Source organism: Lepidochelys kempii, chromosome 2, assembly GCF_965140265.1.
Source record: "Lepidochelys kempii isolate rLepKem1 chromosome 2, rLepKem1.hap2, whole genome shotgun sequence".
In the NCBI taxonomy this organism is placed as follows: Eukaryota; Metazoa; Chordata; order Testudines; family Cheloniidae; genus Lepidochelys; species Lepidochelys kempii.
This window is the reverse complement of record NC_133257.1, coordinates 102,463,620-102,478,326: the sequence shown is the minus strand read 5'-3', so window position 1 is coordinate 102,478,326 and position 14,707 is coordinate 102,463,620. Positions and strand designations below refer to the sequence as shown.

The following is a 14,707-nucleotide window of genomic DNA, read 5'->3' as shown; positions in this document are numbered from 1 at the left end:
GAAAAGTGTATGTGATGAAATGCCAATACAATTGCTAAGCTTATTGTTACTACTATTATTTTATTATAAATCATCACTATATATATATAATTTCTTAAAAGTGGAAAAAAGCCCCCATGCAATATTGTGAAAAATGGGGTTCTGGTTTGGTGAATTTCATGATAGATGTGATATCTTAGCGTTCTGCATGCTTGGGATGCACATTGGATCTGAAGCCAGCTAGTCATGGTGGGGAATGGACACTATGAGACCTGAAAGAATAGAAATGCAGCACATATTTAAGTAGCAACGTGCTGAGTAAAATGTTACTTGTTAACCTAGCATTTTGTCAAAGTCACTAGATTTAACTAACTTACCTTTAATGCGGGAACTATATAAAAGACTGATAGTAAATAAGAGTATATTAGAAATGAAAGATTGTAATGAAAGCTGAGATTCTGACCTAATCATATCGCTAGGACTTCAAGAAAAACACCTAATACTGTGACCCAATAAAATCGGGAGTGTTGGCCACACAAAAATTAAGAAGCTCTACAGTTTGTTGATACTGATTATTTTCCAGAAAGGGATAGTCAAAAGCTTTTTGCTTTCTCATGGTGCTTTTTTGTTGTTGTTGTTCTAAATTTGACTGAGATAAAAGGGAATGCACAGAAATGATTTTTATCTAGGAGAAAAATTAGTGTTGTTTCCTTCTTGTTAGTAGCTATTACTCATTTTTACACCAGAAAGGCTCCAGTGCACAAACTTTCTCCAGAAAATGACCATACCTATTGAACAGGTGAGCTGTACAGCTTCATCTGGAGGAATACTGGTATTTCACATTGTTATAGCACAAATGACCAATATGCCCCCAGAAATAAGAGTGGTAGTAGTAAAGAGAAAAGGAGTACTTGTGGCACCTTAGAGACTAACCAATTTATTTGAGCATGAGCTTTCGTGAGCTACAGCTCACTTCATCGGATGCATACCGTGGAAACTGCAGCAGACTTTATATACAGACAGAGAATATGTGTATATAAAGTCTGCTGCAGTTTCCACGGTATGCATCCGATGAAGTGAGCTGTAGCTCACGAAAGCTCATGCTCAAATAAATTGGTTAGTCTCTAAGGTGCCACAAGTACTCCTTTTCTTTTTGCGAATACAGACTAACACGGCTGTTACTCTGAAAGTAGTAAAGAGGTGGTCAGACCTTCAATGTGTCCTTTTAGAAGGCAGGGCTAAGTGGTTAGAAAATAAGTAAACATGCTGGAAGGAAGAGGGAGAAAATAGCAGAAAAATAGTACCATCAAGAGGGGATTGTGCTGCTTTCTTTACATGTAGCCATAGTTGTGTTTATGCCGTGCCTAGCACAATGGGACTGTAGCCCTTAGGTTCAACTCTAATACAAATAGTAACAAGATGTTTGACGCCGGTGTAGTTCATGCATCAGGTTAATACGGATTACTGTTTATTTTACCCTTTAAGAAATTATGTTGTCTTAATTTAGCTAGGTGAAGTCCACTCATGTAGGCACATTGCACACTGAGTTTTTTTTAAAAAAAAAAAGCAGATATGTGGAGAGTGCTGATAAGGAAAGGAGACATAAGGTGAATGAAGTGAGCTGTAGCTCTCAAAAGCTTATGCTCAAATAAATTGGTTAGTCTCTAAGGTGCCACTAGTACTCCTTTTCTTTTTGTGAATACAGACTAACATGGCTGCTACTCTGTTAGAATGTTGTATTTCTTATAACTCTTTATTTATGGCCCACCTTTCCTTCCTATTTGCAGTTACAATCAGAGTGTTGAAATTTACTTGCAAAAAACCCCTTTTGTTTAGGTGGAGTTAAAGTTGTTGCTGTTCAGCAGTGAGCTCTCCCTGCCATACCCAGATACCCTTTTGGTATGTGGGATTTCAAAACCCATATTCAAATCTTAGAAAACTAGAAATGTTCAGTTAAGATATCTCCATGCATCTCTGAAAACAGTGTTTGCATTACATGAAAAGACACGCCAGAGATTTACAAAAAAACAGGAAATGCATGGTTAAGGTACTGCTATGCACGCAGTGCAGCCAGATTGTTGTAACTGTGCTCTGCAGCAATAGGAACTGAAAACATCACAGTATTATACCCCTCATTAGCAAAAAAAATCTGTTTTTTTTTCTTTGCGTACCACTGTTCTAAATCTAATCTTGCTTTCCTACAGTCCCACAGTGTGAAGTGCAGAGCAATCGCTATTGGTTGACAGAGATAAACCTAGAGTTACTGAGCTGTTTCTCCTGCCTTGCAGCTGCACAATTGCAATTTTTAAAAAAATCTAAAAATGCATTAACGGTTTTCCAAAAATTAATTTCTTGCGGCTTTAGGCTAATTATATCCCATGCCCAAAAGAATGATACAACAAGAAACTGTATCTCACTATCTGAACCCCCTTCAGCAAATGAATTCAGATTTGCATCACACACTCTACTCTAGGTTCTGAACTGACATTTTGATTTTTTTCAAGGTGATTTCACAGTGTATATCGATTTTTTTTTTTTTTTTTTTAAGGGAGGGTTTAAAGAGAAACCATGTTTAAACCTTAACTCTGGGGTGGCTACTCGCATTCTTGTAATACATTTATTGACTGCAGTCACTAAGATTTCGAGCAGGTATCTAACTTTTGTTTACTTTCAATGAATCTGGATATTTTCTAATGACTGAAACTAGGGGGATAGAGCCATAAGATGATGATTGCATCAAGCTACTATGGTCAGACCAGAAGACTTTCACTTAAGCAGATTCTCAGGAGACAATTTCCCATACTTTGATCTTAACTTCAAAATGTTGCAGTTAATTTTGTCTTATAAGTGCACCATGCTAAAAGGTGCAATCCATAAATAATAAGAGGAACTGTATGAGTAGGCTTGGCAAAATTCCATATTTTTTCAAATAATTTCGGTGGATAACATCAATGTTTATTTTTAAGCATTTTTTTTATTAGACTTTTGTCTTTACTTTCCCCGCAAGTGTGAACATTTAGAATGGGGTTCAGACATTCTCAATAGACATTTAAGTTCTTGAATCTCCAGCTTTATAAACTGTTAAAACACACACTGTCAACATCATATGTCAAAATAGACTAAGTAAATATTCTTAAATCAACAAATCATAGCTGTTTTTACTATTCATTCACTAGTCTATTTATAACAAGCCTAATTTAAAAGTCTAAATCACTGCATTTTGTCAAGCAGCTTTTTTCTTTTCATGTCTGTAAATTTTGATTTTTATCAATGGAAATATTTTTCGTCAGTTTATGCGTACAGTGAAATCAACATTTACCAATAAAAATCTAATCCTTCCAAGCCTATATATGACTTACCAGCTGCATATGAAAACATCCGGTATAAGTGGGATAAAACTTTATAATTAAACAATAGGTATATTTACTCTAATCAGTAACTTATTCTGCCTCATCTCTCTTGTTGTTCTCTTATCCGACACCTGCACTTATACAGTTTTTATAAGATGACTGTAAATCATTCAATCTCTAATTCTTTTTACTTCAGTGGGAGCTGCTGGGTGCGTGCTGCTTTTCAAAATCCTGTCATTTATTTCTGCAACAAAATAAAAATTTAGGTACCCAGTTTTGAAAAACCTTGGCCTATCTCTGTGTAAATATATTCATCATTGGGGAGTCTTAAAGAGTCGGAGAATGGGTTTTCCTTCACTGGCCTGAATTTTACCTAAAACTCTGAAAAATAACGAGGTGCTGATGAAGTGGAGACTGCTCTGGATTATTGAATTTTTACCAGTCTTAATTCTGAGCCGTTATTATAGTTCACCTTAAATTGATGCCATTAATACAGCTGAAAACCACAACAAACTCCTGCTCAATAACTGCTAAGTAACCACCCTTAATGCAACATTGGCTGAACTTCCCACTGATGACTCCTTTTGGCTTCCCCAGAGACTAAGCACATCATCTCCTCAAAGTGAATGTCCCTTGTTAGCAAATTAAGCAAAGTTCTATCTTAATGTCAGTTCCCTCATGACTGATAGCTGAACGACAAATGGAGATATCGCATCACCTGGCCATTCTCATATTCTTGATAGACTGGCTGAATAAATAGGTGGTAAAGTACGGCAGCCTTGAAACTTTGACAAAATAAATCAGGTGATGCTTCAAGCCTCTAGCTTTGCCTAAGAGTTTGGGGGAAATTTGTTTGTTCCAGTACATTAATTTTTCACAGGCAGAAATTTAAAACAGATGTAACAGTTTAAAAAAAAAAAAAAGTACTCAGCCAACAGTTTAATGTTTTACCAGACCTCTAAGTCATGGTTTTAAAATGAAATTTTATAAAATGTCAGGTTGTACCAGAGAGCAAGACATCATCCTATGTTCTTTTGAGAACTGTTTGCAGTGATTTATGAAATACTGCAGTTTATCGGAAAAATCATTAATGGCTAGATTATACTTAAATATTTTAACCCTGTGCAAGGGTTATATAGCAGCACTGCTCTAGGAGAACCACAGGGAAAGTGTTCCCTGAAAGTGTCCCCAGGGGTAGTAATTTGCTACTATCCCATACCTGTGGCAGATTTCTTCCTCTGTCCCATGGCTCAACCATGTTGGCTGGTGCATCTTTCTTTCTGTTCCCTTCTGCCCACTTTCCACCAATCAAGAGAAGCACTTAGGCACACACTTGCAGCACAGATGGTGGAGAGGCTGTGCAGGGATGTAAGAGTGGGATTTACACCCTGTGAAGGGTCGGCCATGATGTGTTCCTTGTAACTTCTTAAATTGCATTCTAACTATCTAAACCAGTGGTCTCCAAAATGGGGTGCACGCAAGATGATCCCAGGAGGGTGCGCGGCAGCAGGAGCGCTGCCGGACAGCGTGCTGCCATTTTTTAATTCGGCGACAGCAGCTCTGCACGTCCACGGCTGGTGTTCCCCACCGGCGGCGCGTCTGCGGCAGGTCCTCCGCTCTTCACCTTGGGGGTGCGTGTGCCAAAAAGTTTGGAGACCACTGATTTAAGCGTACAGTGAAATTATGAAACAAATGATGTTGTCCGTGACTGCCTTATCTGTGTATCTCTGCTCAAAGACTGTGTTCCACAACATTTGCTCACTAAATTAGATAGCTTGATTAGATGGTAAACATTTCCAAGAAATGCTAAAAGTTATCTATTTTCACTGTGTAAAGGAGAAATAAACTCAGGTTTAAACTTCTTTAACTGAGTTAAGTATCGATCTTCCCACTACTGAAGCACTACTCATTTCCCATTGCCTCCTTTTTTCCTCCCCTTTTTATCTTAACCAGTTTTTAGGAGCTTTATGCCATGTACTTTGTTGAGCGCATTCCTGCTTCCTATTGAAGTCCATGGAGAGCTCTGCAGTTGAGGGGGAGAGATAGAACCTTTGGAAATGACTGGATCAATGTTATAGCTGTACAAGCCATTTCATAGGCATTGCAGATGTACAAATGAAAGAATTAACACACTATAATTTTTTACCTCATTTCTTGCTCTCCAGAGTTGCCTAAGACCCAGATCAGCTGTGTGGTTTTACCAGGTGTTTCCGCCTGGTGTGCAGTACAGTGTGCCAACCAGCAGAAAAACAGAAGCAGCATTTTAATTTTGAGTTGTATTTCTAACTGTTAAATACAGTAACATTTTTGTGTTAGTGGTAAAAATCAATAAAAAGGATGTATTTATTTTTTATTTATTTAGTGCAAGATATATTTGAAGAGATTAAATACGTTTTGGAAATGTTTTATATATATATATTTTTAAAGGTAAAGCAGTCCATATAAAGAACATATTTGGCTTCCTGATTTGGGTACTGGTACAGAGCAATGGTCCTACTCCCATGCATAAAACAAGCAGGGTGCAGATTTGACTCTTCAACTCAGAATACAAATAGAAAGTTTGTGACTGAGAAAGTTTATAACAATATTTGTCTCTTCCCCGTTCAGCATGGCTGTGGTTTTTTCCTGTGGTTTTGTTGTACTCTTCTGTGCAGCAATGGGGTGTATTCTCAAATTACAAAAAAGATAGTGATTTAAAATGTCCCTCATTTAAATGAGTATTTTTTCTTTGAAAGCATGAGATAACAGAAAAATAAGTCAGGAGGAGGAGAGAATGGATTAAAAAATGTAAAAGAGGAAGGTAGAGGAAGTTGTCTGTTTTGAGATTTAATGGGTATTTTTCACCAATGTGTCTCACAGGATGCGCAGCTTAGAAGTTTTTCTGAAAAGAAGTGTCAGTTGGGAGTGGAGGAAAAATGCTTTTCTTGGGGTGGAAGCAAAGTCCCAGGCTTATCGAGTGAGTTGGGGGGAAGGGATGGATGGATGTCTACACTGTGTCTGGGAGTAAGGTTCCCAGCTCAGACTTGGGGGAGCCAAAAATAGCTGTGAAAAATGGAGCTCAGGCTCTGAAGCCTAGTTCCTGCCTGAGAAGCAGTGTCAAAGCACTGTTTCATTGCTATTGTTAGTGCGCTAGCACAATCCCTGTTACACAAGTCTTTGGACCTGAGCTCAGAGGCTAGCTCCCAGATACACTGTGATCTGGGAGCTTAGGGTTAGTGTGGCTAGGGTGGCGAATTGGGACTCAGGAAACCTGAGATTCTCTTCTGGTTCTACCATTGAGCTGGTATGTGACTTTGAGCAAGTCCTTTCACTTCTTTGTGCCTCTGTTTCCCTTCCCACTTTTTATCTATCTAATTAGATCGTAAGTTCATCAGGGCACGAACTGTCCCATTATGTATTCATGGTGGAGTGCCTAGAGCAGTCTTGACTGGGGACACCAGGAACTACTGTCATACTAACACGGTGATACCATATTAGTGTAGAAGTGACTATGCTAGGTACCAGCATGAAGCGTCTGAAAACGTCCATTGTGCAGTAGTTGTTTCCAGAGCCTGAGCAGACTCAGCACTGAGGTGGGTGCTTGTGCAGTTAACTCAGTGATGTGCCTACTCTCTTGATAAATCTGACTCCGAGGCCCTGGTTCAGCAAGGTACTTAAGCACATGCCTAACTTAAAGTGTGCAAGTAGCCCTTCTGAAGTCAATAGGACTATTCATGTGTTTCAGTACCTTGCTGAACTGAGGCCTGAGTGCTTATTAAACTTTACAACCACTGGACTGGATAGGGATTATCATTATTATATATTTATTTGTCAAGTATCCATAAATATGCTAAGTGGCTCACATATACAAGTGAAAGATATGGTCCCTTCCCCAAAGAACATACAGTCTTAGGCCTCAAGCCTCCAATGAACTCTGTGCATGTGGACCCCATTGAAGTCAATTTGGTTCCACACAGAACAACTTTCAGAATAGTTAGGGGGCAAGAAACCTGATATGAGAGAAGAGTAGATATTGGTAGAAAGTCAGGATTTAAGTGTCTACTGTTCATTATTACTATTATGAATAGATTTGGCTGATACTGCACATTTTAGAATGTATTGACAATTTTTCATCGATTTTGAATTTCAGTGAAAAAATGGGTAAAATTTTTAAATGAATTTTGTGGTGAAGACTTCATACTGCTTTTTATCTAGCTCTGATTGTTAATAACTTAGTGTCACGGAGTCCCCGGGCGATGCACTGGAACTGCTCCCTACGAAGCCAGTCAGGACTCTGGTGAAGTCTCCTCTCTGTGAGCAGTGGGTCTTCAGGGCAAAAAGCTCACACAGCCTCCACCTTCCTGGGTCTGACCTTGGAGCATTCAGCATCCTCCGCCCCTCCGTGCACTTCCCACAGCGAGTCCACCCAGGCGGGGTCCTGGGGAAGCCAGAGGGTCCTGCACCCCAACTTCTCGGTCAGATGTGACTCTTAGCAAGCTAGTAAAACAGAGGCTTATTAGATGACAGGAACACGGGTATAAAACAGAGCTTGTAGGTACAGAGAACAGGACCCCTCAGCCGGGTCCATTTTGGGGGGCAGTGAGCCAGACAACCACGTCTGCACTCCACGTCCCCAGCCAGCCCCAACTGACTCACCCTCCACCCCCTCCTCCTCTGGGCTTTGTCCCTTTCCCGGGCCAGGAGGTCACCTGATTCCTTTGTTCTCCAACCCTTTAGCTATCACCTTGTAGAGGGGAAAGGCCCAGGCCATCAGTTGCCAGGAGACAGAGTGTTGGCCATTTATGTACACTGGCCCTTTGCTCTGCAACAATTACACCCCCTTATCCCACCACCTAGAGACTTAAGAAATGCATAGGGGAAACTGAGGCACCCCTACAGTATTCAGAGGAAACATTAAGAACAGTCCCACTTCGTCACACTTAGGACCTGATGTAGCTGAGTATGAAGGGTTGTAAAAGTAAGTGGAGAAACCAGCCATAGTTACAGTATTTGCGGTTCCTTGTGTGGAGGGTGCAGGGCCATTGCCTTGTCCTCCCATCCCCTCCCCAGTTTGTAGAGCTGACCAGCTGCAGAAGGAAGTGCCCACTTCCGTCTTGTAAGTGTTGGTGTGTCAGGCACCTTCCCCATGTGGCATTATGTCTCTCTAATGCACAGTGCTTTCTGTTAGTTCCTTTTAGCCTTGAAATGCCCCTCCTTTGGAGTCAGATGAATGCCTTCTCAAACAAGGGTATAATGACATTATCACTTGAATGAGCAAGGATATGGAAGAACTGGGGGTTTACACAGAGCCACATTTTCTGGTAACTTCACACCGGAAAATAATAAAAGCAAATAATGAATGAAATGTACAGTTTTTATATTTGTGAGCCTTGACAAGGCAGGAAGTGGTGTATGCGTGGCAAAAAACAGAGATCTGGGGGTGAGAAGCAAGGATCTGTGTCCCTCCCCATATTACTTCATTGTACCTGGAACACTCAAGTGCAGGGATTCCCAAACTTGGTTCGCAGCTTGTTCAGGGTAAGCCCCTGGCGGGCCACGAGACGCTTTGTTTACCTGAGTGTCCGCAAGTACAGCCGCTCGCAGCTCCCAGTGGCCGCAGTTTGCTATTCCCGCGCTGCTTCCTGCAGCTCCCATTGGCTGGGAATGGTGAACCACAAGCCACTGGGAGCTGCGAATGGCCGTACCTGCGGATGCTCAGGTAAACAAAGTGTCTCACGGCCCGCCAGGGGCTTACCCTGAACAAGCCGCAAACCAAGTTTGAGAACCCCTGCTCTAGTGGTTCTCAGATCAGTATGCTATATCACATGTTGGAATGTATCGCAGTACCTTATGTCAGGGGTGGCCACCCTGAGCCTGAGAAGGAGCCAGAATTTACCAATGCACATTGCCAAAGAGCCACAGTAATATGTCAGGAGACATATTACTTCCCACACCTACCGATCAGCTGTTTTGTAGCATGCAGGAGGATCTGGGAGCGGGGAGGAGCGAGGGCACGGCAGGCTCAGGAGAGGGGGTGGAGTGGGGGCAGGGCCTGTGGCAGAGCCAGGGGTTGAGCAGTGAGCACCCTCCGGCACACTGGAAAGTTGGCGCCTGAAGCTCCAGCCCCGGAGTCGGTGTCTATACAAGGAGCTGCATATTAACTTCTGAAGAGCCGCATGTGGCTCCAGAGCCACAGGTTGGCCGCCCCTGCCTTATGTGAAACAGAGTGACCTAAGTCAATAATGAGCAGGAATTTTCCCATATATAGTTGTTGATTTTAGAATGTAGTTTTTAAAATTGTAAAACTAGGGCTTCATTACTCCCTTCTTAAACTAGTACCTAATTATTTATGTAACTAGTACAAATGTTACAAATTCTCAGTGTGAATCCCAAGTAAGCAGGCTTTGCACAGGGGTTATTTGAGGCCAGAGTGAGATAGAATATTCACCTCATCCGACAACATGGAGAACATGGTGCACAACTGTTCTACGACCAGTGCCATCCTCCACTGGGTGGAAGGTTGGCTGGTGTCTCTGTCTCCAGAACCCTTCTCTTTGTTACTGTAGATGAAGCCCATGCTGACCTGGGTGTAGATCCCCTCTGTACAGGAGCTCTGCAGTTTGCCCTGACCCTCCTCCCCTACAGTGGAACTTACTATTTCTTCAGCCTTTCATACTGGGGTGGGAGGAGGAGGATTTGGGCCATATTATATCTGTCTCCTCTACACTAAACCTGCTTGAATTTCTGAGATATTACCATCAGGAGAGCTGAGCCAGCATAAATGATGTTTAATCAGATTCTGCATTATGCACCATATAACTTCTGGGCTTACAGTATGACCATAGCTAGGGGAAAAAATGTTTTAACTTGCAAATTCAGCAAATATGGCATGGAAATTAGTGCAAGGGAATAAATACAGAGATGCCTGCGTGCACTGTCACTTTACCAGTAACTTTTTCCTAAAAATATTCACAGTTTAAAGACTGATATTTAATGTTGGACAAAGAAGGGTTTCTTTATGTAATTAGAAAAGGAGTACTTGTGGCACGTTAGAGACTAACAAATTTATTTGAGCATTCCACAGCGTATTCTTTGTGTACTCATAGATTGATCTTATCTGCTACTGCAGATCTGAAAACATGTTTGTTTCAGTTCTAAAAACCATGTCTCCATTTATGAGCTTGTCTTTTCCACTTTGAGCTGTTTAATAACAAGTAAAATATCACAAAACATTTTTCAACAGCATGTCTGGGTTTTCCCTTCCCTCTACTGTAACATGATGGAAACAAATTTAATTGGTATTAATTGAAAAAGCTTTTGAAGAAGGAGATTGACAGAGTGTTTTAAAGCACAGTATTATAGGTTATCTTCAGTACATCTCAGTGTAGGCCAGTGGAGAGGATTGGGAGTCAGAAGTCTTGAGATTTACTCTCAGTTCTGGCACTGACTCAGTATGTGACATTAGGCAAGTCATTTAAGTCAAAAAGTGGCCACTGCTTTTGAGTGCCTCCATTTTTGGGTGCCCATTTGAAAGTCTTGAATCATAATTTCAGAAGCAATCAGCACCACTCGCTCCAGTGGGAGCTCTTGGTGCTCAGAATGCCTGAAAAGCAAACTCAGGGTGTGTCAGGCTGGGTGCCCAAAAACTGAGAGATCTGGAATCAGCAGCCAGTCTGAAAAATTTGGGCTTTAGCTTCTGTGTGCCTCCCTGTTCCCTATCTGTGTAAATAAGGTTAATATTTACCCACCTTTTTGAGATATGTATCTAATCTATTGTGCCTACAGAGTCTAAGGCAGGGTGGGCAAACTTTTTGGACTGAGGCCACATCTGGGAATAGAAATTGTAGGGTGGGCCATGAATGCTCACACAATTGGGGTTGGGATTCGGGGGGCGGGGAGGTGAGGGCTCTGGTTGGGGGTGCAGGCTCCGAGGTGGGGCCAGAATGAGGAGTTCTGGGTGTGGGAGGAGGCTCTGGGATGGGGTGGGGGAGTGGGGTGCGGCAGGAGAGGGCTCTGGGTGGGGATGAAGAGTTTGGGGTGCAGGAGGATGTTCTGGGCTTGTCGAGGGGTTTGGAGGGTGATCAGTGCTGGGGTAGCGGTTTGGGGCGTGTGGAGGGGAGGGCTCCATCTGGGGGTGTGGGCTCTGGGGTGGGGCTGGGGATGAGAGATTTGGGGGGGCAGGAGGGTGGGGCTAGGGAGAGGTTCAGGGGTGCACGCTTCAGGCGGCCGTTACCTCAGGTGGCTCCCAGAAGCTGGCAGCGTGCAGAGCCAGAGAAGGGGCATGCTGCCTGTCCACAGGCACCGCCCCTGCAGCTCCCATTGGCTGCAGTTCCTGGCCAATGGGAGCTGCAGGGGCAGAGCTTGGGGTGGGTGTGAGTGTAGCCCCCTGGCTGCCTCTATGTGTAGGAGCCAGAGGGGGGCCACGCTGCTTCTGAGAGCCGCATAAAGCGGCCCTGATCCCCAGCTGGAGTGCCAGAGTGGGGCCATGCTGCTGCTTCTGGGAGCTGTGTAGAGCTGCCCCCGACCTTGCTCCCTGGCTGGAGTGCTGGTCTGGGGCAAGCCCCAGACCCCGCTCCCCGGCAGGAGCTCGAGGGCCAGATTAAAATGGCTGGCAGGCTGGATCCAGCCCTCAGACTGTAGTTTGCCCACCCCTGTCCTAAGGCCAGAAGGACCACTGTGATCACTTTTACTCTAACCTCCTGCATAACACAGGCTAGAGACCTTTCATAAAATAAAACCTAAGGGTATGTCTGCGCTGTAGCAACAAGGTGTGATTCCCAATGCGGGTAGACAGACTTGTGCTAGCTCTGCTCCAGCTAGTGAGCTAAATCTAGCAGTGTGGATGTTGCCATGAGGGCAGTGGCTTGGGCTAACTGCCTGAGTCCAAGCCTGTCCGAATTCAGGTGGCTAGCTTGACTTGCTGTCACTGCCGCAAAGTCCACACTTAGTTTTGGAGTGCTAGCTCGAGGAGAGCTAGCGCAAAACTGTCTTGTACTGAGAATCACATGTCCTGGCTGCAGAGTAGACATACCTGTCGTGTCCACGGACCACTGTGTTTACCAGTTACTATGTTTCTTAAATAGTTTATAACAGTGAAATAAATTTATTCAAGGAGCATTGCATCTTAAGAGTTGCCTTACTGATTCAATAATCACTTATGTGAAGTAATTTGAGAATAAATGTAGAGCCCCCCTGCAACTCCTGTCACTTTAACAGTAACTTTTTCTGACCATAATTATGGTCCTGTATCTTGACTTTTTTTCTGCAGGACTACTATAACTACTACTGTAGTACTACTGTAGAAACATTTTCTGCAGAAATAAAAACAGATGATTTAAATGACAAAATGTACTCCTATGAGCCTGATTACTGAAGTTTATTAACTTAAAGTTACCAGTGTAAACTTAACTAACTTTAATGGAGTTATCCACAATTTACTCCACCAGGAATTCAGAATCCAGTTGTGTGCGTGTGATCTAAAAACCACTGTGAGCTAGTAGGGATTTCACAAGAGCTGCTGGTACAAAACCATTCTCTTCATATTAGAGAAGTGAAATACGAATGACACAAACTGCTTAATAAAATTCAAAGGACATTTACTTTTAACCTTGGAACTGATGTCTAGGGCTTGATTTTCCTCCCATTTACGTCAGCGAGGATTTTGCTATTGACTTCTAGGGGAACAAGATAGGACCTTTAGCTGTCCTTATTTAAATAGGCCTGATTCTGTAGCCTTGCTCAGTTAATTGGGATTATTCACACTACTACCCAATGTGAGCACGGGTTGCAAAACTGGGCTCAGTGTTGAGCAGGTCCTAAAATCTACAGATCACTCATGGTGATAATCTTTTATATGAGCAGATATCCTGATTTACCAGAAATGTCACAGATTAAAGGGACTGTCCCAGCTAGTTATAATGAAAGTTGTGATCTCTTGCGTTTGTCATAATTGACCTACTAGATGTCTGTCACCCTCTCCCACTTCTTCTCTCCCACTCTTCCTTCCTTTCCCTGTCTGCTAGCTCTTCTCACCATAACCCGTATCAACTTGTGACTGTACACCCATTTCCTGATTAAAAACCAGCTGCCTGTGGGCTGAGCCCAAATGCCTCATCTTCCTCTTTGTGGTTGTCTTCCTGTGGCATTTAAAATGCAACATCACATTTTGGCTTATGGGGTATCTTGGATGGTGCCTCATAAGTCAGAACAATGTGGAGGCAACTTGTTGATGGGTAGTTTGTATAGCTGAGCTTGTTGTCATGGTTAAGAGAGAGGCTGGAACCACTGCAGGGGAAATGAGAGGGAAAGTTGCATCTCTAAGGAGGGTATTTCTCTTTGATGTGTACCCACTTCAGTGACAATGTACTACCCAAACCAACCTCCTCCCACCTTTCACAGGGGCATGAACCTTAAGCAGGCTATCCCAGTTGCCAAAACTTTCTATATATCTCATCCTGTTGCAAGCCCAAGCTATTAAAATACTCCTTTATTAATAGTGTGAGATATGAAGATCTAGAGAATCTTGGGATCTCCCCAGACAATCTAACAACATTTAGGTTTCATGTCATCACAACAGTTTGATATTTCTCTTGCCTCATATCTCACAGATACCTGTGTGGTGCACCCTCTTGCACTCTGTAAATTCTTATTTCTCCTGGGCCTTTCATATCCGTATCCACTCGTTTATTGAATTTATGGTCTGTTGGTTCAGGTTTAGGATCTTTCACTTACGTATATCACAATCTTGGTGAGTTAGCCCCAATCTAATCAGCCAAGTCAGAGGCATGTGCTCTAACACAGGCTGGCAGTATGTAGCTAGCTGATCAAGAGAAATAAAAAAAAAAAAAAGTTGATCCATTATCCAACCAATAGTAGCCATTAACTGACTGCATGCAAAGAGTCATGGAACTCTTGAAGGTGCCAGCTGCTACCATCTTACTCCTTTGGCTCCAGATTATTGACTTTGTTGTTTCCTGCTGAGCTGCAGCAGCTGGCTCATCAGCGGTTCAGATGTGCCCCAGAATGTTCTTCATCAGGTGCTTCAAAGGAAGTTTCAAATAAAAACAGTTGATTAGCTACGTGCTTTGCAAAACGATCCCTAGATATCTCTGAAACACAGACTTACCTGTGCATTGCTAACTGATCTTCCCTGTTGTTGAAATTCACAACAGAAGTGTAGCCAAGCCTTAGAATTGCAAAAGGAAAATACATGCACTATAAATACAGCTTCAGATATTATTACAAATTAACTTTCCAAAATAAAACCATAGAAAGCTAAAGTTTATAATAAATGGAAACAGTGTGTTTCCATTTATTATAAAAGCGGAAGTTAAATGTCTGATTTGCATGGTGGATATTAACCAACTTTTGATGATAAACACTTGTAAGATCTGAATTTT

At 42.4% G+C, this 14,707-nt stretch overlaps 1 protein-coding gene across 3 annotated transcripts in view; it reads left to right on the top strand.

Moving 5' to 3' along the window:
• Nucleotides 1–14,707, top strand: part of MBP (myelin basic protein) — a 174,206-nt gene that overhangs the window by 37,678 nt on the left and 121,821 nt on the right. The window lies entirely within an intron of this gene.